The sequence below is a fragment of the Ambystoma mexicanum genome, chromosome 3p (assembly GCF_040938575.1).
Source record: "Ambystoma mexicanum isolate Mex_15411 chromosome 3p, UKY_AmexF1_1, whole genome shotgun sequence".
Lineage (NCBI taxonomy): Eukaryota > Metazoa > Chordata > Amphibia > Caudata > Ambystomatidae > Ambystoma > Ambystoma mexicanum.
This window is the reverse complement of record NC_090925.1, coordinates 1,209,547,438-1,209,560,940: the sequence shown is the minus strand read 5'-3', so window position 1 is coordinate 1,209,560,940 and position 13,503 is coordinate 1,209,547,438.

Sequence of the window (13,503 nt, the reverse complement as noted above, 5' to 3'; positions counted from 1 at the left end):
AAGGAAGTCACCCCACGGAACCCATAGAACCAACTGAAAGACAGCCATGATAGGAGGAAACTAACGACTGAATACACAGACTGACCAAGACGGACGCACTAGGATGCCTCATCCACAACACTCTGACCCTGAACCATTCAAAGCTTCAACTGACCAGTGTCACATTAGATAACAAGAGAATAGATAGTACCAATCCAGTTCCACGTCCGAAGAAAAGTTTCAGACACACATACCACCCCATACAATACTCACTATGATACAGCTGGATCTGCGCAGCACCACCACAGCGGGACGACCCATAAGGAAGCAGCAACAATCCCACCTACAGGGATACAGCTCAAACGGAACCAGAAGTACCTGAACCAGGATACAGACCCCAATAACCCAACCATCAATTTTCTGCATACTCAACCCACACAAAACTCACACAACCATTTCTCTCCCAGCAATCTGCACGCACTTTCCCACAACACATCAACAACACATGAACAGCACCTACAGCTCACAAGGTTTCACCCAATCCGATACTTGCACCAAAGCCCAGCACTCGGTGTTCCCCCGAGCTGAAGCTGCCAACAGCACACCACCTCTCCCACTCTCCTACTCCCCTCCTCCCAACTAACCCTACCCGCCCTCCTTCTTGTTTACAGATCCACCAGAGCACCTGGGGACCAGTTCTGTTGGTGACGGTGCACTATATAAGTACCTTTAACATAACATAACAATAGTACAATCCTACGCCAACATCCGAGGGTAGAGGGGTGTCGGGTTGCTGCGGTCACTTTGCCACTCTGGGGCATGCACCGTCTACCAGGCGGCTGCCGATATGTCATGCCATACAGGCTCGACGCACATATTCTGGTCCCGGTGGGCCGCCACACTCTCAGTGTGGGCCAGGTACGGCCTCCGTCCGAGGCAGTAGTGCACGAAGCACAAGATCGTGCTAGAAGGATTTGCATTCTCCTTCATTCATCGCCAGTATAACCTCCCCTCTGCCCTTATAACTAAAAGGACGTCCACTCTCTTTGACATTTCACTTCATACTGCTTTATTTCCTCCAAACATGCCTCCCTTTTCCGCATGTCACGTCCAGCCTCTGACACTTGGACTATCATACATAATGACTTGAGATGAGTCTAAATTAGACACTACAACGCCCAACTCCTACATCACCAAAATGTGAAGGTAGGCAGCATTTCACAGCCTCTCTTTCCAGATTAGACTATTTTCCCAGGGAGGGTCTGAGACATAAAGCAAGGGCATCCCAGGGTGAGCAGCGCCCATGCCTGCAGATCTCACCCCCTGAACCCCAGTGGCATGAGCCCACTGGCAGGTGGCTGGCACCGACAGGACTCCAGACTAGGTCCCGAGATTCATCTCCATTGCTTCTACCCATCCCTTTCCTTGGGCAGAGATCACCAAAATGAAACAGGGTGATCACCAGAACAGAGGAGAACACCAACCTGAGACTCTTTCATGGGACGTCACATCTAGCTATCCTGCGACAGGCTGATCTCTATACACAGGCCAATTTGTGTAGCTCTTGGCATGGGCCTACTGCCCGAGATTAGCTGCTGTAGGGGTAGTCCACCCAAAGGCCACTCACACAATGCACGCTGGGGAAGGGGCAAACAGGAGCCTAGGAGAGACTAAAAGTGGGTCTGGTGGAGCGGGATAACGCTAGTGGTGGACGTTTCTACTGCCCCATAACACTGTAACCCATAGCAAACTGATCTATTTCAGTTTGCCGTCAGGTCCCTATAAGCATGCATTTGCCTACATATGTATATATTTGGAAATAATAACAGCATGCCAGGTTTACAAACACAAGTACGCCCAAGTCGCAGCGTATTCACATATTGCACAATCTGTAATGGCGCTTGCTTGCTTCCTGCTACTGTTTTGTTCAGAGCCGCTCTGTAATGGCGCTTGCTTGCTTCCTGCTACTGTTTTGTTCAGAGCCGCTCTGTAATGGTGCTTGCTTGCTTCCTGCTACTGTTTTATTCAGAGCCGCTCTGTAATGGCGCTTGCTTGCTTACTGATACTGTTTTATTCAGAGCTGCTCTGTAATGGCGCTTGCTTGCTTCCTGCTACTGTTTTATTCGGAGCCGCTCTGTAATGGCGCTTGCTTGCTTCCTGCTACTGTTTTATTCAGATCCGCTCTGTAATGGCGCTTGCTTGCTTCCTGCTACTGTTTGATTCAGAGCCGCCCCTCTGGCTTATCAGAGCACATCGGGGCTACTGACACCATTCTCACCATATAGAAGAGAGCCGGGTGTTGGTCACTGCAGAGGGATTGTCACCTGCTCACCTTGAATACTGACATTTAAAGTATATGCTGGGCAGGTACATTTTCAAACTTCATGCAGCTCCTAAGACTGCCCCTTCTGCACCCCCATATGCACTGCTTAATGATAACTTGAAGTGTGTTTACTGGCAGCGCAATAGATGGGATAGCATTTACAAAAATGTGGGCACCCCTCTGCTTAGAACGGACAAGGCCAAATAACCTGTTCTCTGGGAGATTTATGCTTAGGGCGTCCTCAGCCACGTGTTAGCTCACTGGCCCCTTGTAAAAAGGACAAATATGCATTTGTATATCAGTCAGGTCCCATCTACAAGCGCAAGTGCATTTCAAAGGCCGCAGGAGGCAATTTCAACTCTGGAGATCAGAGCCGGCTTTAGGCATGGGCGACCCAGGCAGTCGCACAGGGCGCCACATTAGCCCCTGCCACACCAGCTCGGCGGAGTCTTTCATGGGCTGGCGCGGTGAAGGCGCCCTACTGGAGATGTCTCCTGCTTTTGGGGCATCCGTACAGAAAGGAATAAAACAGTGAGCCCCCTCCGCCGAGCATTAGTGCATGTTTGTGGATGAAGGGCCGTCCCTGTTATATGTCTCACACAGGAAAGAGGGAGACAGCCCTCCCCACACGTTCGTGACTGGGGAATGGATTTAAGTCCCCAAATCCTCTGGAGCAAGAGCAGAAATGTGAAGAGCGCATTCATTCAGCGGAATCACAGCTTCAGGCTCACACAGGCTGGCTGTGAAAGCACTCAACACTTCCTAAGTATACCCAAGCATTAGTTTGAAACTTTCGGGGGCTTTCCGACCGATAAAGAGGTGAATCTGTTCATGAAATGGCGACCCTAGAAGGCTGGTTACAAGCAGGGACGTATTTCCAATTAGGCCTGCTAGGCCCAGGACTTGGGCAGAAGATTTGGATAATTTCATATTTCAGTATATTTTCTTAACTGCATTGCAAAGAGGAAATGTGCAAGAATGTTTCTTTGAGTGCCTTTGCAGACACTACAAAGTGAAGGGGTGAGCGAGGTCAGCCAAGCCAGTGTTAAAGGTGACTCATGGGAGAGGCACCGATGCTGGACTCCACCCTGCAACATTGTTGGAAATATATGCACCTGCGTCACACAAGTGCCTCCACACTCATCAGCACATTTTGTAAAGGTCAGAGAAGAGACCAAGTGCCCTGTAGCATTGGTGTGTTCTTCTTGTCTTCTATGACAGGTTGCAGGCAGGGGACCCTCTGTGCTGCCGCTCCCCCAATCCTTCATTTTTGCATAGTGACTGCACTTCATAAAGTAAATACTGTGAGTGTGACATGCTTTGCTGGCTGGGTCTTTGCCCGTATACCATTTCTGGCGTTATTCCAGCTGTGCTATATGTATGAGTGTACATTGTTCAAGAGGAACTTCTGTAAATTGGTCAAGAGAAAGCTCTGCACGTGTTTCCCCTTTAGTGTGTATCCTCAGGAGGTGAATGGTGCTCATTTGTTGATTTATCTGAAAATCAAAGTGTATGGAAAAAAGGGTCTGAATAAATGTATAGATATATCCACGATTTTCATCATATTCAATCTAATGCTTTGTGTTGCAATTCATATGCAATATTCAAATGTTTAAGAAAACGGTAATTATTAGTCATGTCTGCCAATGATGACAGACTTACCCTGTTTACGATGCTAGTTCACCACACACAAATCATATACTTGTGCCTCCAACGTGATTCCTGCTTGAGATGTCATTTTCCCAGAATTCTAGTGACACCTATCAGCTCCTCTGCCTGTTGGTGATGTCAGGAAAGCAGCAGATGCAGCACAATGTCTCCCTGGCCGGTGGGGGTTGACTGCTTTACATCATCAAATGTTGTGGGATCGCTATCAAATTGTGTGCGCTATTTTCCACTCTCGAACTTTAAAAAAGTATATATATAAGAAAGATGGGGTCGGCAGCAAGTGATATCACTCCCTCAAACTTCCCACAAAGTTTGTACAAAGTAAACAAGAATATCAGAGTTCGGGAGGATATCTCGCTCTCGCACCAATACGTTTTTTATGAAACCTATTATCACTGTTTCTAAAATTCCTCAGGATAGGTTCAAAAAAGTCTTCAAGTTACACAACGCTTGTCAATTCCATATATTTTAATTTATCTTCCAAGGTAAAGAACAGCCGACACGTGTTTCGACCCTTGGTCGTTATCAAGGCTGTACAGATTATTACATTCATTCAATATAACGAAAAAAAGAGAATAGAAAAGAAAAAATTCAAAAACCATACCATATGGTGCCAACATGTCAGGACAGGTTATGGGAAAATTCACGCCATAGTCAAGATATAAGATGAATATTCAAAGAAAAATAAACATAAAACAATAATTTAGTTTTTCTTCACAAAATATATGTGTGTTCAACATAACATCCAGTTATCAACTGTTTTCACAATAAAATTCAACCCCAATATATTGGTTACACAGATTACCGATTATCACCCTGTGACACCATTCCAACATGACCAGAGAATATGTGAATATTCAAGATGCAACATTAGAAAATAGAATTGAAACTTACCCTCTCTATGTCATTTAGTAATATTTTCCATCCCTATGTTGTAGACCCTTTAAATTAAATTTAATGATATGGATTACATGAACGTTTTATCCCATATTATAGCATAGATTGAAATTTAGAAAGTTCACCAACCTGAAAATCTATGTTCTTAGAATACCAAATGTTCCAATAGTCTTTACTTTCGAAATGTTTTAGGTCCAAAATTGGCTTTCACCTATAAGAAATATGTTTATTGTACTACGCTTCATAGGGTTAACTATAGATCCCCATATTAATCATTTCCATAGTTAGAAATCCTCATCGGTCAATAAATCCCTCATGCCATTTAAATTATATTTTTGAACAAGAAAATATATAGTATAATAATATTGCATTATGTTCAGTTCCCATATGCACATCATGAGTTACTGAAGGACCTCCCTCAACCATTCCAAATGGAAGGTAAATACCAGACCATACCCCTATTGGTATTCCTATTTTCCATGGACTTACCTTTACATGGGTTGAATCCCAGAACCTCGTTATGCTAAGGGGATCCCACGAGTTTCCCCTTCCATTTAAATGTATTGACACTCACAGGATCGCGGGCCGCACCGCGATGACGTCACGCGCACGCACGCGCGATGACATCACGCGCGCGCGATGACGTCACACGCACGCACGCGCAATGACGTCACACGCAAGCGCGCGCGACGGCGCCATACACACGCGCACTCAGCGTTATATGGACATTATTACAGAGTCCCCTTATTAAGAAAGCATGATATATTGCCAATATATCTTATTCATTGGCTAGTGTCACTCAGTTACAGTTACCCAATACTTTAAATTGATAGGGCTATTTCAACTCGAATTTAACTTACTGTAAATACAAAATGATGCAATAAAACCACAACTAATTCTACAGTTACATCCTCATGATATGCATACGTCCACCAAACATATAAATCCCATTGTAACCCTTAGATTATTCAAATAATATAATTCATGAAAAATATTCTATTTTATTTCCATGGCTGTACTTTCACTAATGAGTACATGAGATCCTATGATTTTTGATCCCATGTAACAATACTCTGGTAAGGCTGGAACGGCATCACAAACTGTGATAATTACAATAGATGGCATCACCAATTATGCTGATTTTATTCATTGTAAATCAGAAAAGAAGAGGAATGTCAATCATGTAATTACTTCATAAGAAAACATGCATTTCATGGTCCTGGTTAAGACCGACTGTAGTACTTCTAAAATAACAAATTAGTTTACTCTCTTGTTGCCTAAGTTTAAGCCTAAGATTACCACCCCGTTTACCCATCTTCACTTGCATGAGACCAATGAATCTAATATCTTCCTGGCTATCCAACTGATGTTGCAGCTGCCAATGAATGGACATTGGTGTCTTAGCATCACTACTCTTTAAACTGGCCAAATGTTCCCTTATTCGTATTCTCAATTGCCGAATAGTGCTGCCAATGTAAAGCTTACCACATATACAAATAATAGCATAGACAACAAAGCACGTTTTACAGTTAATGAACTGGTTAATCTTAATTGTCATTGCATTATCATCTGTAAAGGAGTCACAATTAACATACGCATATTTGCATTGATTACAATTACCACATTTAAAAAATCCCTTCTTTCCTTTTAGCCAAGTTCCTTCAGTACTGTCTGCCTGAACATCCAAAAAGGAGGGACTCAACTTCTGTTTGATACTATGTGCTCTCGTGAAAGTAAATTTAGGTTTCTCAGTCAAAAAAGGTAACAGATCCTTATCGAGTCTCAAAATATCCCAGTGTCTAGTTACCATTTTATAGAGTAAGGATGAGTCTTGCGAGAATTGAGTTATTATGGAAATACAATCACTCTCAGGTTTCTCTTTCACACGGTCACATAAAGCTCCAATTGACTACATTCTTTGTACTCATCTGCCGCTTTCTTTATACATTTCAGGTTATATCCTCTCTTTTGGAATCTTTGCGTAAGCAGGTCAGACTCCTTCTGATAATCCAAATCTAAACTGCAGTTTCGCCTGGCCCGATAGAATTCACCCACCGGGATATTATCAATTGTAGATCTCTGATGACTACTTTTTGCATACAGTATTGAATTAACTTCTGTTGATTTACGATATGTTTGTGTTTCAATCTGCCCATTATTCACAAAAATATGCAGATCAAGGAAGTCATTGCTTTGTGTGCTTGCTAAACCTGTAAACTTAATACCAAATTTGTTGTTGTTGGTATGTAGCACAAAGGTGTCATATAGAGCAGGAGACCCTTTCCATACAATTAGAACATCATCTATATATCTTCTCCATGCTATTAGATTTGTTTGGAAGATCTCCTGATTGTAAATATGTGTTTCTTCAAATTGGGCCATAAACAAGTTCGCCAGAGATGGCGCAAATTTAGCACCCATGGCCACTCCCTTGGCTTGTGCATAATACTGTCCATTGAAAATGAATACATTATTTTGCAAAGTGAATTCAAGAAAGCTCTTAATCATTTGCATATGCTGCATATAAGAAGCAGAAGAATTCCCAAAGGTGTAGTCAATTGTTTGAACTGCTAGGTCATGATCTATACTAGTATAAAGCGCTGAAACATCGAGGGTAGCCAAAAGATAATCTGATTCCCATTTCAAGGATTTGAAAAATTTCAAAACATGTGCACTGTCTCTGATATAAGATTTCATTTTGAGAACATAAGGCTTTAAAGCTTCATCCAAATATTGGGACATACCCTCCGTGACCCACCCTATCCCACTCATTATAGGTCTGACTGCTGGTAAAATTTCATAACTCTTATGTATTTTGGGTAAAAAATACATAGTGGGCATGGTGGGTTCTGTATTGGTCAGAAAACTCTTTTCATCCTCTGTTAGAAAGCCTCTATCATACCATAACTCGATTAATTCCAGATGTTCAGAAACAATTCTCTTCGTTGGATTAGATTTTAGAGGGGTATAGCATTGTGGAGTGTTCAAATGAGACATTGCCATAGTAATATAATCCTGCGTATTCATCACCACAATATTGCCCCCCTTATCCGCTTCTTTGATGGTTATGCACTTATCATTCATTAAAGCTTCTAAAGCTACCAATTCCTCTTTACTCAAATTAGTTTTAGTTCGCTTTCTTTTATAGAATCTGTTGTCCATATGCTTATGTATATCCTTAATGATTGCCTTATGGAAGGTTTCAATTACATTCTCTGTTCCTAGATTAGGTGTGTATTTAGACTTTGGCTTCAATTCTTTGAGATTAAGGTGTCTGGTATTAACACCAAGTGATAGGCAAATAGATTCAAAATCCGCTGTACTGTCTTGGGCTAAGGTGGTCAAGGTGGTGATATTGTGAATATCTGAAATAGTATATGAGCTAAGTGGGCTTTAATGAATGATAAGTGCATAACCATCAAATCTAATCCAACGAAGAGGATGAAAAGAGTTTTCTGACCAATACAGAACCCACCATGCCCACTATGTATTTTTTACCCAAAATACATAAGAGTTATGAAATTTTACCAGCAGTCAGACCTATAATGAGTGGGATAGGGTGGGTCACGGAGGGTATGTCCCAATATTTGGATGAAGCTTTAAAGCCTTATGTTCTCAAAATGAAATCTTATATCAGAGACAGTGCACATGTTTTGAAATTTTTCAAATCCTTGAAATGGGAATCAGATTATCTTTTGGCTACCCTCGATGTTTCAGCGCTTTATACTAGTATAGATCATGACCTAGCAGTTCAAACAATTGACTACACCTTTGGGAATTCTTCTGCTTCTTATATGCAGCATATGCAAATGCTTAAGAGTTTTCTTGAATTCACTTTGCAAAATAATGTATTCATTTTCAATGGACAGTATTATGCACAAGCCAAGGGAGTGGCCATGGGTGCTAAATTTGCGCCATCTCTGGTGAACTTGTTTATGGCCCAATTTGAAGAAACACATATTTACAATCAGGAGATCTTCCAAACAAATCTAATAGCATGGAGAAGATATATAGATGATGTTCTAATTGTATGGAAAGGGTCTCCTGCTCTATATGACACCTTTGTGCTACATACCAACAACAACAAATTTGGTATTAAGTTTACAGGTTTAGCAAGCACACAAAGCATTGACTTCCTTGATCTGCATATTTTTGTGAATAATGGGCAGATTGAAACACAAACATATCGTAAATCAACAGAAGTTAATTCAATACTGTATGCAAAAAGTAGTCATCAGAGATCTACAATTGATAATATCCCGGTGGGTGAATTCTATCGGGCCAGGCGAAACTGCAGTTTAGATTTGGATTATCAGAAGGAGTCTGACCTGCTTACGCAAAGATTCCAAAAGAGAGGATATAACCTGAAATGTATAAAGAAAGCGGCAGATAAGTACAAAGAATGTAGTCAATTGGAGCTTTTATGTGACCGTGTGAAAGAGAAACCTGAGAGTGATTGTATTTCCATAATAACTCAATTCTCGCAAGACTCATCCTTACTCTATAAAATGGTATCTAGACACTGGGATATTTTGAGACTCGATAAGGATCTGTTACCTTTTTTGACTGAGAAACCTAAATTTACTTTCACGAGAGCACATAGTATCAAACAGAAGTTGAGTCCCTCCTTTTTGGATGTTCAGGCAGGCAGTACTGAAGGAACTTGGCTAAAAGGAAAGAAGGGATTTTTTAAATGTGGTAATTGTAATCAATGCAAATATGCGTATGTTAATTGTGACTCCTTTACAGATGATAATGCAATGACAATTAAGATTAACCAGTTCATTAACTGTAAAACGTGCTTTGTTGTCTATGCTATTATTTGTATATGTGGTAAGCTTTACATTGGCAGCACTATTCGGCAATTGAGAATACAAATAAGGGAACATTTGGCCAGTTAAAGAGTAGTGATGCTAAGACACCAATGTCCACTCATTGGCAGCTGCAACATCAGTTGGATAGCCAGGAAGATATTAGATTCATTGGTCTCATGCAAGTGAAGATGGGTAAACGGGGTGGTAATCTTAGGCTTAAACTTAGGCAACAAGAGAGTAAACTAATTTGTTATTTTAGAAGTACTACAGTCGGTCTTAACCAGGACCATGAAATGCATGTTTTCTTATGAAGTAATTACATGATTGACATTCCTCTTCTTTTCTGATTTACAATGAATAAAATCAGCATAATTGGTGATGCCATCTATTGTAATTATCACAGTTTGTGATGCCGTTCCAGCCTTACCAGAGTATTGTTACATGGGATCAAAAATCATAGGATCTCATGTACTCATTAGTGAAAGTACAGCCATGGAAATAAAATAGAATATTTTTCATGAATTATATTATTTGAATAATCTAAGGGTTACAATGGGATTTATATGTTTGGTGGACGTATGCATATCATGAGGATGTAACTGTAGAATTAGTTGTGGTTTTATTGCATCATTTTGTATTTACAGTAAGTTAAATTCGAGTTGAAATAGCCCTATCAATTTAAAGTATTGGGTAACTGTAACTGAGTGACACTAGCCAATGAATAAGATATATTGGCAATATATCATGCTTTCTTAATAAGGGGACTCTGTAATAATGTCCATATAACGCTGAGTGCGCGTGTGTATGGCGCCGTCGCGCGCGCTTGCGTGTGACGTCATTGCGCGTGCGTGCGTGTGACGTCATCGCGCGCGCGCGATGTCATCGCGCGTGCGTGCGCGTGACGTCATCGCGGTGCGGCCCGCGATCCTGTGAGTGTCAATACATTTAAATGGAAGGGGAAACTCGTGGGATCCCCTTAGCATAACGAGGTTCTGGGATTCAACCCATGTAAAGGTAAGTCCATGGAAAATAGGAATACCAATAGGGGTATGGTCTGGTATTTACCTTCCATTTGGAATGGTTGAGGGAGGTCCTTCAGTAACTCATGATGTGCATATGGGAACTGAACATAATGCAATATTATTATACTATATATTTTCTTGTTCAAAAATATAATTTAAATGGCATGAGGGATTTATTGACCGATGAGGATTTCTAACTATGGAAATGATTAATATGGGGATCTATAGTTAACCCTATGAAGCGTAGTACAATAAACATATTTCTTATAGGTGAAAGCCAATTTTGGACCTAAAACATTTCGAAAGTAAAGACTATTGGAACATTTGGTATTCTAAGAACATAGATTTTCAGGTTGGTGAACTTTCTAAATTTCAATCTATGCTATAATATGGGATAAAACGTTCATGTAATCCATATCATTAAATTTAATTTAAAGGGTCTACAACATAGGGATGGAAAATATTACTAAATGACATAGAGAGGGTAAGTTTCAATTCTATTTTCTAATGTTGCATCTTGAATATTCACATATTCTCTGGTCATGTTGGAATGGTGTCACAGGGTGATAATCGGTAATCTGTGTAACCAATATATTGGGGTTGAATTTTATTGTGAAAACAGTTGATAACTGGATGTTATGTTGAACACACATATATTTTGTGAAGAAAAACTAAATTATTGTTTTATGTTTATTTTTCTTTGAATATTCATCTTATATCTTGACTATGGCGTGAATTTTCCCATAACCTGTCCTGACATGTTGGCACCATATGGTATGGTTTTTGAATTTTTTCTTTTCTATTCTCTTTTTTTCGTTATATTGAATGAATGTAATAATCTGTACAGCCTTGATAACGACCAAGGGTCGAAACACGTGTCGGCTGTTCTTTACCTTGGAAGATAAATTAAAATATATGGAATTGACAAGCGTTGTGTAACTTGAAGACTTTTTTGAACCTATCCTGAGGAATTTTAGAAACAGTGATAATAGGTTTCATAAAAAACGTATTGGTGCGAGCGCGAGATATCCTCCCGAACTCTGATATTCTTGCTTTACATCATCACCTGCCTGCTTTTTGCTCACTAGCTCCTAAATCCTCCTGTAGCTTTCACCCACCTCTCCATTAGAGAGGAAATGGCTGGTTTTAGATGAGGAACTCTCCACCCCAGCAGACTATCAGAAATAGTTACAATATAAAATGTCTCCAGGGTTGATAGGAATGTGTTGGGTGTTTGATTTCATGTGTGGTGTTATTCTTAGTTTTCCAGTGTATAAATAAATGAATGATCTGCCAACGTACTGTTCTGTGAATTGTAAAAGAGATCTATGATTTGGAACTAGAGCACCCCTGTATTAATCCCGAATTTCCCACATAGTCAAAATGTCATGATCCTGGTAAAATTGTCTTAATCAATTTGAATTTTAGGTTTTGGCCTGTGCTCTGTCTAATATAGCGGTAACAACAACTTCCAAAAAAAGCATTGAGTTACACAAGGTAAGTATAGAGATTGTGTGCGATTGTGTATGTGAAAGGAGTGTAGAGGAGTTCCAGATATGGCCTGCACTCCAGCCACCCATTTTGCAATACCAGGAACATACTCGCCGAGATATGTGACGTATGATGAGCAAATAAACCAGCAGAGAGCCGCGCTAGGGCTTTTTCCAGTGCCCATCGGAAGAGCAATACCTGTTGAAGTGCCAATTACCAGACAACCATGGGCAGCACGATACCCATTGAGACAACCATACCAACAGCTGGCACGACATGAAGACTACTTTCAGACTGTGCCAGGAGAGACCCAAAGGGCCTTAATCGAAGGCGAATGGTGATGTCACGAGGGCCCGGGCAGACGTACAGATGAACAAACAACAACCAAAAGATAACACACTAAGACGAAACACCATGAATAAAGATATCACAGACAGAGAAGATAAGACGATGTCAAAAAATAAAGAAATGCAACCATAAAGCAGGATGAAAATATGCAACCACCTAATGCCTGTACATAGGCTTATAACTCAATAAGCTAAGAAAACAGTATGGCTTCCTATGCTTAGTAGAAGAATAGAGCGGCAAGCGCCAACTGTATACATATATATATATTGAAGAAACCAGAGGAGAGGGGACGGACCGCACTCTCCGTGGACCCAGTGAGGTCCTACAATCCCAAAAGGGAAGAGAACCCAAAAATATAGAGCTCACACGGTAAGAGTAGGAAGTTATTTTAATAGTAGGAGACTGCACAATTGTGCAGAACAAAAGGCTGGGGAAACAGCAAGACAAACAGGGGCAGGACGCCTAGTGCACGGCCCACCTACAACATGTTTCACGCTCAACTGAGCGCTTGATCACGTAGCACAACAAAGGACAAAGACACAGTTAAAAAAGACATGTAGTCCATCATCTATGTCAGTTGGAATAGAGGTGCAACCAAGGACTGATTCTATGGCGGCCATGTTGGAATGGAGAGTCAGAACTAAGCCAACAGACACTTACACCCACTTATAATATAAAGCGCAAAAGTATCCCCAATAGGCAAAAGAAAGGTTCCTTACAAAAAGCCATATGAGCCAAATCCCTTGCACCTCAATTTCCAACATGTGTTACTGGTTTTAAAAACAAGATATTACAATACATATTTGATAATTAAATAAGTACATAGTGCGCTTGAAAAGATAAGATTGCAGCTTATGAAAATCAATCAGTCAATTGTAAAACAGGCTAAAACGCAACATAATGCCATGTACAATCTGGCTTTGTGCAAATCCGCAAAATAGCAGCATAAGTATGTAAAAGT